A 15,491-nucleotide genomic window follows, 5' to 3' on the forward strand; every position below is an offset into this window, starting at 1 on the left:
GTCAGTTTGATTACTATGTGTCTCAGCGTGTTTCTCCTTGGTTTATCCTGTATGGGACTCTCTGTGCTTCCTGGACTTGGGTGGCTTTCCTTTCCCATGTTAGGGAAGTTTTTGACTATAATCTCTTCAAATATTTTCTCAGGTCCTTTCTCTCTCTCTTCTCCTTCTGGGACCCCTATAATGTGAATGTTGTTGCATTTAATGTTGTCCCAGAGGTCTCTTAAGCTGTCTTCATTTGTTTTCATTCTGTTTTCTTTATTCTTTTCCGCAGGAGTGAATTCCACCATTCTGTCTTCCAGGTCACTTCTCCGTTCTTCTGCCTCAGTTATTCTGCTATTGATTCCTTCTAGTGTAGTTTTCATTTGAGTTATTGTATTGTTCATCTCTGTTTGTTCTTTAATTCTTCTAGGTCTTTGTTAAACATTTCTTGCATCTTCTCGGTCTTTGCCTCCATTCTTTTTCCGAGGTCCTGGATCATCTTCACTATCATTATTCTGAATTTTTTTTCTGGAAGGTTGCCTATCTCCACTTCATTTAGTTGTTTTTCTGAGGTTTTATCTTGTTCCTTCATCTGGTACATAGCCCTCTGCCTTTTCATCTTGCCTATCTTTATGTGACTGTGGTTTTTGTTCCACAGGCTGCAGGATTGTAGTTCTTCTTTCTTCTCTCTGCCCTCTGGTGGATGAGGCTATCTAAGAGGCTTGATGGGAGGGACTGGGGGTGGGTAGAGCTGGCTGTTCTGGTGGGCAGAGCTCAGTAAAACTTTAATCCACCCTACTGTTGATGGGTGGGGCTGTGGTCCCTCCCTGTTGGTTGTTTGGCCTGAGGCAACCCAACACTGGAGCCTACCCGGGCTCTTTGTTGGGGCTAGTGGCAGACTCTGGGAGGGCTCACGCCAAGGAGTACTTCTCAGAACTTCTGCTGCCAGTGTCCTTGTCCTCACAGTGAGACACAGCCACACCCTACCTCTGCGAGAGACCCTCCAACACTAGCAGGTAGGTCTGGTTCAGTCTCCCCTGGGGTCACTGCTCCTTCCCCTGGGTCCCCATGTGCACACTACTTTGTGTGTGCCCTTCCAGAGTGGAGTGTCTGTTTCCCCCAGTCCTGTCAAAGTCCTACAGTTAATTCCCACTAGGCTTCAAAGTCTGATTCTCTAGGAATTCCTCTTCCCATTGCTGGACCCCCAGGTTGGGAAACCTGACGTGGGGCTCAGAACCTTCACTCCAGTGGGTGGACTTCTGTGACATAATTTTTCTCCAGTTTGTGAGTCACCCACCCAGCAGTTATGGGATTTGATTTTACTGTGATTGCGCCCTTCTTACCATCTCATTGTGGCTTCTCCTTTGTCTTTGGATGTGGGATATCTTTTTTGGTGAATTCCAGTGTCTTCCTGTCTATGATTGTTCAGCAGTTAGTTGTGATTCTGGTGTTCTCGCAAGAGGGAGTGAGAGCACGTCCTTCTGCTCTGCCATCTTGGTTCCTCTCCTCTATACAGTTATTCTTAAAGTCTCTTTATGAAAAAAAGTATCCTTTTTTCCTACCATTATGTCCTATCTGTGAATATTCATGAGTTAAAACTTCCTATGTGTCACACACAGATACTAGGTGTAGGAGACTATTCACTACAATTTCATGGAGATATTTGACTTTTCCAAAAGATTTGAATCATACCAGGTACAAGGCTTAATTAACATACAAATAAAACCTTCCCTCTACCTTATTTTCCAATTAAATTTTAAAAATTACAAAGCAGTGAAATATACATTGCAAGTATGGATTTCTTGTGATAATCTTTTTATAGAAGCATATGAGACAAATGTGACTGTTTTAAATCCCTCCCTTTGAAAAACTTGCTTTTAAGGTACTCTTTCTAAGGTTTTATGAGAGTCAAAAAAGGACTTTGGATTCTTTGCCCCTGTCTCATCTTCCCTTTGTGACCTTGCCCTTGTCTATTAATAACGTTTCGTGGACTGGGAAAGTAGTGTGCCTATGTGCGGACCTGGTGGAAGTTGGTCTAAAGCAGCAACTGGCAGTGTTTTAGTGACACTGATTCAACACGGTGATGATCAGACAGCGGGGAGCATCTTTATTTCTGCTTACTGCGCTCTCAGCTTCCTTAATCCTTCGGCTTCCTGCATTACTTGGCCGATAACTGTGTCCCCATTTCTGTCTCTGCTGTTTTGCCACCTTTTCCACCTTCTTTCCTTGTAGAACTACATTCTCAGGTGCTCCCTATCCCTTACCTATCCCATCTAGAACATATTTGCTACAAGTAGTGACTACAACGAATAAAGGCATCTACAAAAGTAATAGCTTCATCCAATCCAAATTGTATGCAGATTGTAACTGGCCAGCGGACTGAACTGGAGGACCTCTGACATCATCATGATATGGTCTGTCTTGATTCCAAGAAACAAAAAGCACTCTATTAGTATGCCTAAATGTAATAACTTATGGAAACTCTTTTGGCACAGAAAAAACTCTCTCATAGAATGTGTCTTGATTTTCTACTCAAGGAAACAACTGTCCAGTAACAACCCTAAGGAGAACACCACTCCAGACTGGGTCCATTACTCACTAACACTTTCCACATCCTTTTCCAAAGAGCCTGGTGATCCCACCAAGAACAAGGTAGGTGCTCTGTCCTTGGAGCAAGAAATTGTCTTCTGAGCATGAATGCTACCATTGCAACTGCTTCTCATGCAAAGCCAGGTAGACAGAAAACTGGTCTGTGCAAGACCAGGGTCAGAGACTGTCGGGGTTTGTACTATGACAGGTCGAGTTGAAGTGGGTGTAGTATGATCAAAAGATGTTCAGTTTATGCCTATTCAATAAATTAGGAGTTTGGGATTAGCAGAGACAAACTACTATATATAATATAAAATAGATAACAAGGTCCTACCTATAGTACAGGGAACTATAGTCAATATCTTGTAATAAACTATATGGAAAAGAATCTGAAGAAGTATGTATATATGTATCTGAATCACTTTGCTGTACACCAGAAACTAACACAGCATTGTAAATCAACAATACTTCAGTAAAATTAAATTTTTAAAAAAATTTTAGTATGAATATGATGAATTTATAATGAATAAAAGGCATTCAAAAAGAGGAGAATCTTTTCACAGAATTCCTGTAACCAAGTATAAAGCCAACAGCTTGAAGGGTGCAGTCAGGTGCAGGGATAAGGCTTCATTCACAGAAGGTGGGTAAGAGCTGCTACCCAGCCCTTCCTCTGTCACCTCGAGGCTGTTTTAGTAGGTATGAAGTGGTGGCTTTCACAGCAGGGCAATTTAAAGGTACCATTGGGCCTATGAAATCAAAATAAATGTGTTAGGTATCTGTTTTTCACATGGTGCTCTATTATGAAATATACAGAAGTGGTAAGACTGGAAAAAATCAAGCTATGGTGTTACATACCATTTTTATGAAGACACACCAAACACTAAGCCGATAACAAATACATAATTTACATAATTTACAATACTAAATGGTAAAGATTTTAGATGAAGTCTGTAGTTTTGTATTTGGACTGAGAGGATGAGATTAAGACTATTTCCCTGAGTGTTCTAGAAGCCTTCTTGGATGGGAGTGGTCTCAGACACTCCTTGAATGATGTGAAGAAGATGGCTTGGCCAACTGAGAAGAGAAGGGGCATCCTCGGTGTCAGGTCCAGATGCGAGCAGGAGTAGATAAAGGAGGCGGGATACACAGCCCGGATGGTGAAGAAGCTGATCGCAAGAGCCTTCTGCGGATACCGGCCAGGGCCCGGACCTTCGTGCAGACATTGGTGAAGACTGTCTCACTGAGCGTCAGGTTCTCTATTTGTATAAACAGTTAAGCATTCCTATGACAGACGACAAGGTCCTCAAGGCTTTAAAAACACACTTTGGAAATGAGGCAGGCACTGAGCCTGAGGTCTCCAGTCCCTACTGCCCTTTCCTCCCCTGCCCCCATTTCTGTTCTCAAAGCACAAAACCCAGCGAGGCTGTAACCTTGCCTCGATGGGGAAGGGTGGCACCAGCTGTTCCTCGGAATGACATTGCAACGGGAATGGAAGAAATGCATGAAAAGGAATTTCAAGAGAAACACAACTTAGGTTGCCTGGGCGCTGCCAGATCTACTGGCCCAGTACATGCTGTCTGTGTCACTGCAGTTGGATCCTGGCTGATTCTCACAAGAAGAAAAAATGTTCTACAAAGGAAAGGTGAATTCACGGAAAGATTCCTGTTCAAGAGGCCCTCGGGAGAATCAGCAGAGCCGTGTTGAAAGAACGAACAAAGCTGAAAGAGTGGCTCCTCAGGCCTGTTCTCCAGCTTCTAGGTGAAGAAGTTTGCTTCTGTTACTTAGTTTTCCCATTTAGGTGAAATTGGACTGCTTTGCCTAAAAGAAGTCAGGGCAGTGTAAAAATCCTTATCATTATTTAGAAATAGTAAAAAATATTATAACACCTATTTACAAAAAGTTCCATGTGTTCAGAACCATTTAGATGGATGGTTTTCTATCCTTGAACCATCAAAGAACCTTTCCATTATCTCCCCCCATATTTCCCTGAAATGTTCTGAAAACTTTCCCTTAGCAAACAATTTGAGCAGTTATCTGTTTTTCATTCATCAAAGACATGTCTGTGGAGCTGAGAGATAGATGGTATTAGGAAGCAGTAGATAGTATCATGGCATAGGATTATCACTGTACAGGGACTTCCCTGGTGGCACAGTGGTTAAGAATCCACCTGCCAATGTAGGGGACACAGATTTGAGCCCTGGTCCAGGAAGATCCCACATGCCACGGAGCAACTAACCCCGTGCACCGTAACTACTGAGCCTGTGCTCTAGAGCCCGTGCACCACAACTACTGAGCCTGTGCGCCACAACTACTGAAGCCTGTGCTCCTAGAGCCCGTGCTGCAAAAAGAGGAGCCACCGTAATGAGAAACCCGCACACTGCAACGAAGAGTAGCCCCCACTCACCACAACTAGAGAAAGCCTGCATGCAGCAATGAAGACCCAATGCAATAAATAAATAAAATACTGATGAATTACAAAAAAAAAAAAAATTATCACTCTATAGTTCCAGGCGGGTTCACAAAATCAAAAACAAAACCTTGCCATTTTATGTTAACCTGTGAAGTCTTGTCCTAGTGAAATGTATTTTTGGAAAGATTTTTTTTCAATAGCTCAGTGACATATTCAAGACAACTCTAAGGACCGCGAATTCCAGAAACCTCAAGGTGGGAAACACAGCTTTAGAAGGAAATATTTACATCTGAATATGTTACAAAGGGAGGGTGGGGTAAGGACCACGTAGTGGCAGGTTGACCTGAGTCCCGTTCAATACACAGCAAGTGTTTGCCAAGTTTCTTCTGTACACGAAGGCACAGAACTAAGCAAGATCCAGCGTCTAGAAGGCTGTACAAAGGCGATGGACTTGAGGAGCTATTTGATTAAAGTAAGAAGATTTAGACTTTTCTGTGACCTGTGATGCTGACAATCTCTCATGACCAGAACAAAATCCCAACTAAAGCCCGGAAATGGATGGGTAGCCTCCTGAGTTTCCCTGCAGGACTAACACGTGAGGTCCTGTTCCATATACACAGCTACAGTTACTACTACTGCTGCTTTTCCTGTCTTCCCAGAAGAAGCAGAGTTCCTCCTATGCCCGAGTGTGAGAACTGGCTCAACTTCATGCTACATGCAGTGAATCCTGACTCATCGTGGCCTCTACATTTGCAAATTCTCCTGCTTGCTAAAATGTATTTGTAACTCCAAAATAATAAAGCATTTACAAAAGCAATAGTCTCATCAACTCCAAGTTGCGTGGATATTGTCACCGACCCTCGGGATGAAAGGGGGGCCCTTTGGCACCGTCTTGGGCATCACTTGTGCACATGCACAGAGCAGCAGAAAACTGAGTCACCGGACACACACACACTCCCAGCTGAGAGAAGAATTGTGACCCTCCACCTTCCGGTCTCAGCTCCACTAACATAAACAAGTGTCCTTTTCAAGGTCTATTTCCTGCCACATTTTTTACATTTTTGTGCTTTTTCTTGGTGATTTTGCTGTTTAAAATGCAAGGGTAGTGCTGAAAGGCTATCTGGGGTTCGTAAGTGCAAGGAGGGTGTGATGTGCCTTATGGAGAAATACAGGTGTTAGGTGAGCTTTGTCCACTTAGGCATCAGTTGCGGCGCTGCTGGTCGTGAGTTCAATGTTAATGAGTCAACAATCTGTATTAAATAAGGAGTCTTTAGAAAGAAACACACATAAGAAAGGTTATGTATTGACTGGCTGATGAAAATGTGATGAGAGGCTTGCAGGATTTGCTAACTCAGGGTCCACAGCCCCAGAGTCGACTGTCTGCCTGTCTTCTCTCGCAGGCAGGAGAGCATGACGAGCTCTCTGTGGATGCCTTTGGCACATAGAGAATGAAACCCAGAACACAGTACCCAAGAAGCACGCAGATCCTTTCTGGAGATGTCGAGGGATGAAGCAGAAACCATGCAGTTTCGGTGTGACGCCTGTGTTAGTGGGCCTCTCCCTACCTCTGTGTTCTCTTCTGCTTTCTATCCTTCCTTCCTTTCTTTCTTTATGGTGAACTCCTGGTTCCTTGGTATCTGCTCCTCTGTGCTCAAAACTCTCAGCATGACAGTCTGACATCAGAGATGGGAACCCAGTTAAACAAATCTGCCTCAAAGACTGCCTCCCTGATTTACTTGCCATGGCTTGTCCCCAGGCGTATTAGCTACCCTCGGAAGCGTGTTTCCTCATCTGTAAGCTAGGAAACATTAATAATAGTATCTACCTCACTTAGTAGTTGGGAGGATTAAAGAAGAAAGCGCGCACGACCTGGCATATAATCATTCTATAAATATGTGCTGCTGTTATCCTGCCTTCCTTCCTTTCTTCCTTCCTTCCTGTCTGACCTTTCTCCTCTTTTCCTTCTTTCCTTTCACTGGATTGTAGGGACACAAAGTCACTTACCTCACCGTGTCCTGAGGCAGCGTGCAGCCCAATTGAGTTGGGACGAGAACTCAGGGTAACTCGCAGGACCAGTCCGCACACAGGAAGGTACACAGTCAGTGCAGAATGCGATGCACATAGATGGCTGTGGACGTCAAAACAGAAACACGAGCAATGCGTTGGGCCGAGAGGGATGTTGAGCCCCTTAGGAGCAGACGGCCTGGCCCTTTCTCTCTCTGGCATGGAGTGCGTATCCCCTGGAGCTTTCGTCCCTCTTGATGGGCAAGCCCAGATCTCCTGGCAGACACACAACGCCACCTGTGCCAGGAGCGGCAACACATTCAAAGGGCGGGGGTGCAGGTGAGAGTGTCAGGAGGAAGTCACAGGGTAGGTGACTGACCCTGTATTTGAGTGGAGCAGGAAGGACTCTCACATTTTTATCGGGTGAATCTGGATTTTGGACGTCACGATAGTAGGAAGTAGTTCGGAGGTTTAAAGTCTGCTGCCCCCGGAGCAGGAGCATCGAATTTGCCCCTGTGGTGCTTTCTGCCCTGCTTCATCTCTGAGGATCTCCTGTCCGTGAGCTGATGAGCTGTGTGCTGTTGTGCAGATGACTCACTGAGGCCAGAGGATTAAATGCTGGCAAAGGATTCAGTTCCAGGACGGTTAGGGAAGGCGTCCCGGGGATGAGAGAAGAGAATGTGAACTCAGAAATCCCTGGGCCACTCCCTCGGCTCTGCGTGTGTGTGTGTGTGTGTGTGTGTGTGTGTGTGTGTGTGTGTGTGTGTGTGTGTGTGTGTGTGTGGTGACGGTGAAGTAGGGAGGGGGCAAGAGGGCAAGTTCATCTCTTTGTTCTTTTTTAAAACCCTCTAGGCCACCTTGTCTGGTGTAGCACATTGGACATTTACTCTTCTGTGTAAATTTTCTTTTATTGTGAAATACTTCACACATACAGAGAAGCTAGGAGAATTCGATAACAAATCCTCATTTCTCTACTACCTATATTTGTGCAATCTTAACGTTTTGCTGTGTTTGCTTCGGGTCTCTCTTAAGATGTAAAGCATCAAAGACACAGTTGAACCCTTGTCCCTTTTGCCCCTCGTGCATTCTGTGTTCCTCCAGTGTCAGCTATTTCTCAGTAACAAACCACCTGGAAACTTAGTGGCCGAAACGATAAGCCCTATTACTCCACGTGACTCCTTGGTCACCTCGGCTGCTCTGGTCTTACCTGGGCTCAGTCTTCAGATCCGCTTCAGTAGGTCAGGTGGGCGGCTCTGATGATCTTGGCTTGTCTCTCTCAGGTGTTTGGAAGTCAGCTGACTGTAGGCTGGAATAGGCTGACCTCAGCTGGGACACCTGGACTGTCCTTCACTGGGTCTCATCCTCCAGGAGGCTGGCCCCAACTTGCTCACGTGCGTCAGCAGATCGGAAAAGACTGGGATTGTGCGATGCCTCTGAGGCCTAAACTCAGAACTGACACACATCACTTGTATACCAGATTCCGTTGGTTAAAGCAAGTCCCAAAGCCATCTCATATTCTAGGAGGGAGGTAATAGGCTCCCTGTTTTGATGAGAAGTGCTACTAAAGTCCCATAGCAAAAAGCATGGACACAGGGTGGGGAGAAAATTTGGGAATATTTCTGCTACCAATGTATCAGTCTTTCCTCAGTAGTGATTGCTGTCTTAACTTTGATGTTCTTCATTCTCCTGGGTTTATTTATAGTTTCAATGCACATCTGTGTAGTGTACATCCATGTCTATATAGTGTAGCCATAAAATGTGTCATATTGAGATGTGCCGAAGGTGTCATACCGAAAGCATTATCTTCTGCATGTCACTCAACAACTTGCTTTTGTTAAACCCCATATCATGCTTTTGAGATTTAACCATACTGATACAGATAGAGCCACTTAATTCATTTTAGCTGCTATATGCTATTTTTGAGTACTCTAAATTATATGCTTATGGCCCAGTTTGTTTATTTGTTTATTCTCCTCTTGATGGACAGTGAGGTGCTTTGCATTGTGCATGCACGTTAGCTTCTCCAGGGTGTATCTCTGTGAGTGGAATTGGTGGATTCTAGAGTATTAACAACTTCGAATTTGTTAGTTCCAAATTTAACTCCAAAGTGTTTTTCCCAAATTCCCCTTCCACTGACAGTATATGAACACTCCTTTTTTTCTCCATATCCTTGTAGAAACCAGGCAAGAACTTTTCAGAAATTTTAATTTTTGCCATTCCAGTAAGAAATAGTGCCATTTGGTTTTGCATTTCTGTTGTCACTGGTGATGTTGTGTAGCATAGCATGTTTGTTGGCCATTTTGATTTCCCTGGTCATGAACTGTTTGAATAGTTTTTGAGGAACCTCCAGGCTGTTTTCCACAGTGACTGCACCTGTTTACATTCTCACCAACCGTGCACAAGGATTCCCTTTTCTACACATCTTTGCCAACACTTGTTGTCTCTTGTCTTTTTGATAATAGCCATTCTAACAGGTGTAAAGTGATATCTCATTGCACTTTTGATTTACATTTCCCTGATTATTAGTGATATTGAGCATCTTTTCATGTACCTATTGTCTATTTGTATGTCTCTTTGGAAAAATGCCTATTCAGTTTCTCTGCTGATTTTTTAATTGAGTTGTTTCTTTGTTTGTTTTTGTTATTGAGTTGTATGAGTTCCTTATATATTTTGGATATTAACCCCTTATCAGATACATGATTTGCAAATGTTTTCTCCCATTCCATACATAGGTTGCGTTTTCATTTTGTTGATGGTTTCCTTTGCTATGCAGAAGCTCTTTAGTTTGGAATAGTCCCACTTGTTTATTTTTGCTTTTGTTGCCTTTCTTTTAGTGTCAAATCCAAAAAATCATTGCCAAGGCCAATGTCAAGGAACTTATGCCATACATTTTCTTCTAGGAGCTTTATGGTTTCAGGCCTTAACATTCAAGTCTTTAATACATTTTGAGTTGAATTTTGTGAGTGGTTTAAGATGAGGGTTCAGTTTTATTCTTTTGCTTGTGACTGTCCAGTTTTCCCAACACCATTTATTGAAGAGCCTGTCCTTTCCCCATTATATATCCTTGGCTCCTTTGTCATAAATTAATTGACCATATGTGTGTGGATCTATTTCTGGGCTCTCTATTCTGTTTCACTATTTTATGCCAATACTATACTCTTCTGAGTACTATGGCTTTGTAATATAGTTTGATCAAGAACTGTGATGCCTCCAGTCTTGTTCTTTCTCAAGATTATTTTTGCTATTCAGAGACTTTTGTGGTTCAATACAAATTTTAAAACTATTTTTTCTACTTCTGAGAAAAATGCTGTTGGAATCTTGACAGAAGACTACATTGAATCTGTAAACTGCTTTGGGTAGTATGGAATTTTAATAATATTAATTCTTCCAATCCTTGAGCACAGAATATCTGTCCATTTATTTGTATCTTCTTCAGTTTCTTGCATCAGTGTCTTAGAGTTTTCAGTGTAGAGATCCTTCACCTTCTTGGTCAAATTTATTCCTAGATATTTTATTCTTTTTGATGTAATTGTAAATGGTATTCTTTCCTTAATTTCTCTTCCTGATAGTTTGTTGTTAGTGTGTAGAAATACAAATGATTTTTATATTGATTTTGTATCCTGCACCTTTACCAAATTTGTCTATTGGTTCTAACTTTTCTGGTGGACTCTTTACAGTTTTTTAACATATAATACTATGTCATCTGCAAATAGAGACAATTTTACTTTTTTTTTCTTATTTGGATACCTTACTTTTTTTCCTGCCTAATTGCTCTGGCCAGGACTTCCAGTGCTATGTTAAATAAAAGTGGCAAGGGCAGGCATCCTTGTCTTGTTCGTGGTCTTAGAGGAAGAGCCTTCAGCTTTTCACCATTGAATATAATGTTAGCTGTGGGCTTGACATGTATGGCCTTGACATGTATGCCTTTTTTGCATCTATTGAGATGATCAAATGATTTTTATCTTTCATTTTGTTAATGCAGTCTATCATGTTGATTGATTTGTGGATGTTGAACCATCTTTTCTTCCCTTCAATAAATCCCACTTGATCATGGTGTATGATCCTTTTTATGTATTCCAGTTTGCTAATAATTTGTTGAGGGTTTTTGCATCTATGTTCATCAAGGATATTGGTCTGTAATTTCCTTTTCTGATTTGTTATCAGGGTAATGTTGGCCTCATAAGATGAGTTTGGAAGTGTTCCCTTTTCTTCTTTTTTTTGGAAGACTTTGAGAAGCATTGGTGTTAATTCTTTAAATGTTTGGTAGAATTCACCAGTGGGGGCATCCTATCCTAGACTTTTCTTTGTTGGGAGATTTTTGGTTATGGCTTCAATCTCCTTACTAGTAATTGATCTGTTTGAGTTTTCTATTTCTTTATGATTCAGTTTCAGTAGAGTGAATGTTTCCAGGAATTTACCATTTCTTCTAGGTTGTCTGATTTTTTTTGTATATAATTGTTCATAGTAGTTTTTTATGATTCTTTGTACTTGTGTAGTATTAGTTGTAACGTCTCCTCTTTCATTTCTAATTTTGAGTCCTCTCTCTTTTATTCTTGGTAAGTCTGGCTAAAGGTTTATCCATTTTGCTTATCTTTTTTAAAAAACAGCTCTTAGTTTCATTGATCTTTTCTATTGTCTTTTTAGTGTCTATTTAATTTATTTCTACTCTGATCTTTGTTATTTTCTTACTTCTGCTAACTTTGGGCTTATGTTGTTCTTTTTCTAGTTCCTTGAGATGTAAGGCTCAGTTGTTTATTTAAGCTCTTTCTTTTTCCCTTAATGTATGAATTAAAGACCATTCAATTATATCAAGTTCTTAGGAATCTCTTCTGTTTGTGGAGTCTGCATGTTCTCATACACTGTTGATCGTGTCCTTGTTTGCTTTGTAATTTTTTATTATGAAGTTACCTTCATAATAAGGTTGTATAAACTGGTTTGAGAATTTGTCCCTCCAGAAAGGTTTAACATATTCTTCTTTTAGGCTACCCAAGGGTATTCTTAGCCTAGGACCAAATTTTATGTTAGTTTATTAAAAACTGGTTGTTCCCAAAACACATGGATAGTATAAACTTGAACTCCAAACCTACTCATGATATGGACTTCTTCCCCACATTCAAATCAAGCTATGTCCATGTTAATGAATGAGGCTTAACAGAAACATGCAGATTATACTTACCAATATCTTACCAGTATTAAACACTTACTCTCTTCTAAGCCCTATGCTCCTTTACCTACTGCATAAGTTTAAGATGTAAATTCAACTTCTGTGACCAAGTATCAAGGTTATGTTGGTGAAGGAAAGATACAATTTTACTTTACTTTTATATTCAAGTCCAAGTTAGAATGCCAGCTCTGCTCTGGAAAGGTATCAGGGTTCCAGGACTCCATCTTTTGTTCAACTATCACTAAGGTGCTGCTCTTATTTCATGGCCCAAGAGATCCTGCCACTATGTCTGCATTCCACTTAGTAAGAAGGGGAAAGTGGTAATGGGATACAAGCCCAAAGTCATGCACATCACTGCCACTCACATCCCATTGGCTAGAACATAGTTACATGTTCACACCTACATGCAAAAGAGTTGGGAAATTGAGTCCCTTTTTTGGGTGCCATGTCCCAAATAAAAACAGGTATTCCTATGTCTATAGAAGAAGAAAACAAATATTAAGGACAACCAGCAGATTGCCATACCTACATTGTATCATTTTAATCTTTAAGCAAGCCTATGAGATAGATATCGTATCTGTTTTATATCTAAGGAAAAGTAATTTGCCCAAGGTAATACAGTTACTAGAGAGGAGTTTAGACTCAAAGCCAGATGTCTGTGACACCAAAATTCTTCAAAGTGCTGTTGAAAGTCAGACCTGAATGCATGGCTGGTTACATTTGATTAGAGCTCTCTGTCAAAATATTGAAGGAGACTTTGGAGTCAAAAAGACCTGAACTGATCCACCAGCAGGGCCAAGCCTAAGAAGAGGTAAACAAAATGCCAAGAGTGAAATATATAAGAAAGCATTCACTCTCAGGGGTGTGCAAGCATTCACAACCCTGAGAGTAAATGCTCCTTAAATTTGGTCTGTAGCCATCTCACTTGCCTCACCCTACTACCAGCCCTACTCATCATTTCCATTACTAACCAGATATGGCCTTGGACAAATATTTCATGTCTTTGACTCTTTGTTTACTTGTCTCTAAAGTACCTTTTCCCCCCTCGCAACTTCATAAAATCGGGCAAGAAAAAAAATGGAAATGTGAGAATGCTTTACAAATTATAAAGTTATGAAAAGATAAGATTTAATTTGATTCTTGAGAACCAAAGCCATTTTTGAATATGAGGATCTTAATATCTTTTGGGGGGTGAGGCAGGACATGGATGGGTGGGTGGGAAGATGGAAGGAAATTAAATAAGTATGTGTTGAGTATGTCTTTTATGTCATAAACTGTTTTAAATATAGAAATATTACATAAACATGAACAAGACACATCATCTCATCTCCTGTCCAGTAGCAGAGATATATTAGATCAATAAACAAATACATATGTAACCCTATGGGAAGATAAGGGGAACATAAATGATATGACAATAAGGGAAGGCTTTTAGGATAAAATGACATTTAAGCTAAGACCTGAAAAATTAATATTAGTTAGCCAGACAGAGTACAGGAAGATGCTTTCCCAGGTTGAGGAAATAAAATGAAACAAATAAACAACAATTTTAGAAACAGCAGTTGCAGTAAGTACACTGAGTAGGGAAACTAAATTCCCAGATTTCTGGTACAGGGAATGTACCAGGGAAATCATAGAGAGGGAGAAGTTGAAACCTACACCATAAAATGGTTTATGAGCTCCTGGGCTTACTCCAGAGATGTGACAGCATGGATCTGATCCTAAACCTCATACTAAAAACTTTGAGAATTGAACGACGTGATAGACCACCACCCAGATTCCAGGCTGTCCACTGAGAAGCATCCATGCAAGAAAAATTCTAATAGCACTGCAAAGACTTTGAAAATGGAACTCTCATTCAAACCATAACCCACAACATGTTTGTCTGAACTTGTGGCCTGAAACAAACTGGGTTGATTTCCTGCTAGGAGAAAAATATCAACATTCTCCATAGGATTTAAACAAAACCTGGAATCTGATAACATAATATTTTAAATGTCCTGAATACAATCTAACAACACTTGCCATACAAAGAACAAGAAAAATCTCAACTCCCAAAAGATAACCTAAGATGGCACAGATATTGGGATTATACCACAAAGCTATTATTAAAACATGCTTTATGAAATAAGTACAAACTCTCTTGACGAATAAAAAGAATTCTTAGCCAAGAAATAGATATAAAGAAGAACTACATGGAAACTTTAGAGCTAAAAAGTTCAGTCTTCAAAATAAAGGAGGGCTTCCCTGGTGGCGCAGTGGTTGAGAGTCCGCCTGCCGATGCAGGGGACACGGGTTCGTGCCCCGGTCCGGGAGGATCCCACATGCCGCAGAGCGACTAGGCCCATGAGCCATGGCCGCTGAGCCTGTGCATCCAGAGCCTGTGCTCCGTAACGGGAGAGGCCACAACAGTGAGAGGCCCGCGTACCGCAAAAAACAAAAAATAAAAAATAAAAAAAAAATAAAGGAATCCTGAATAGGATCAGAGGCAGAATGGAGATGACAGAGAGAGGAATTAGTGAACTTGAAGACATATTGATAGAAATTCTTCATGCTAAACAGCAGAGAGAAAAAAAGATTGGTGAAAAATGAGCTGAGCCTCAGGGGACTGTGAGAAAATAGCAAAATGTCTAACACTCATGTCATTAGAGTCCCAAGAGGTGAAAGAATGTGGTACTGAAAAATATTCAAAGAAATATTGGCTGAAAACTTCCCAATTAATGAATGATATAAACTTACAGATTCAAGAAGTTCAGTAAATCCCAAACAGGATAAATTCAATGAAATCTACACCCAGACACATCATAATCAACTGAAAACTAAAAACAGTCTACGGCCATACCACCCTGAACGCGCCCGATCTCATCTGAAAACTAAAAACAAACAAACAAAAATCTTGAAAGCAGCCAGAAAATAACAATGCATTACCTACAGGGCAACACCAATAGGAGTGGCAATAGATTTCTCATTAGAAACCATGGAAGCAGGAGGAAGTGGAAAAAGACTGTCAACCCAGAATTCTACCCAGTGAAAATATCTTCAGGCATGAAACTGAAATAAAGACATTCTGTGATGAAGAAAGACTAAGAGAATTTGTTGCCAGAAGACCTGCTTTAAAAGTATTGCTAAAGGAAGTTCTTCAGACATTAGAGGTTCAGGAGGAAACCTGGAGCATCAGGGATGAAGGAAGAGCCACAGAAATGGTAAATGTCACGTACATATGATAGACTATTCTCCTTTTGAGTTCTTTAAAATATACTTGACAGTTGACAGCAAAAATTGTAACATTGTGTAATGAGCTTTTCAATGTTTGTAGATGGTATGCACAAAACAACTACAATGTGA

The sequence above is a fragment of the Hyperoodon ampullatus genome (assembly GCF_949752795.1).
Source record: "Hyperoodon ampullatus genome assembly, chromosome: 11".
NCBI classification, from domain to species: Eukaryota; Metazoa; Chordata; class Mammalia; order Artiodactyla; family Ziphiidae; genus Hyperoodon; species Hyperoodon ampullatus.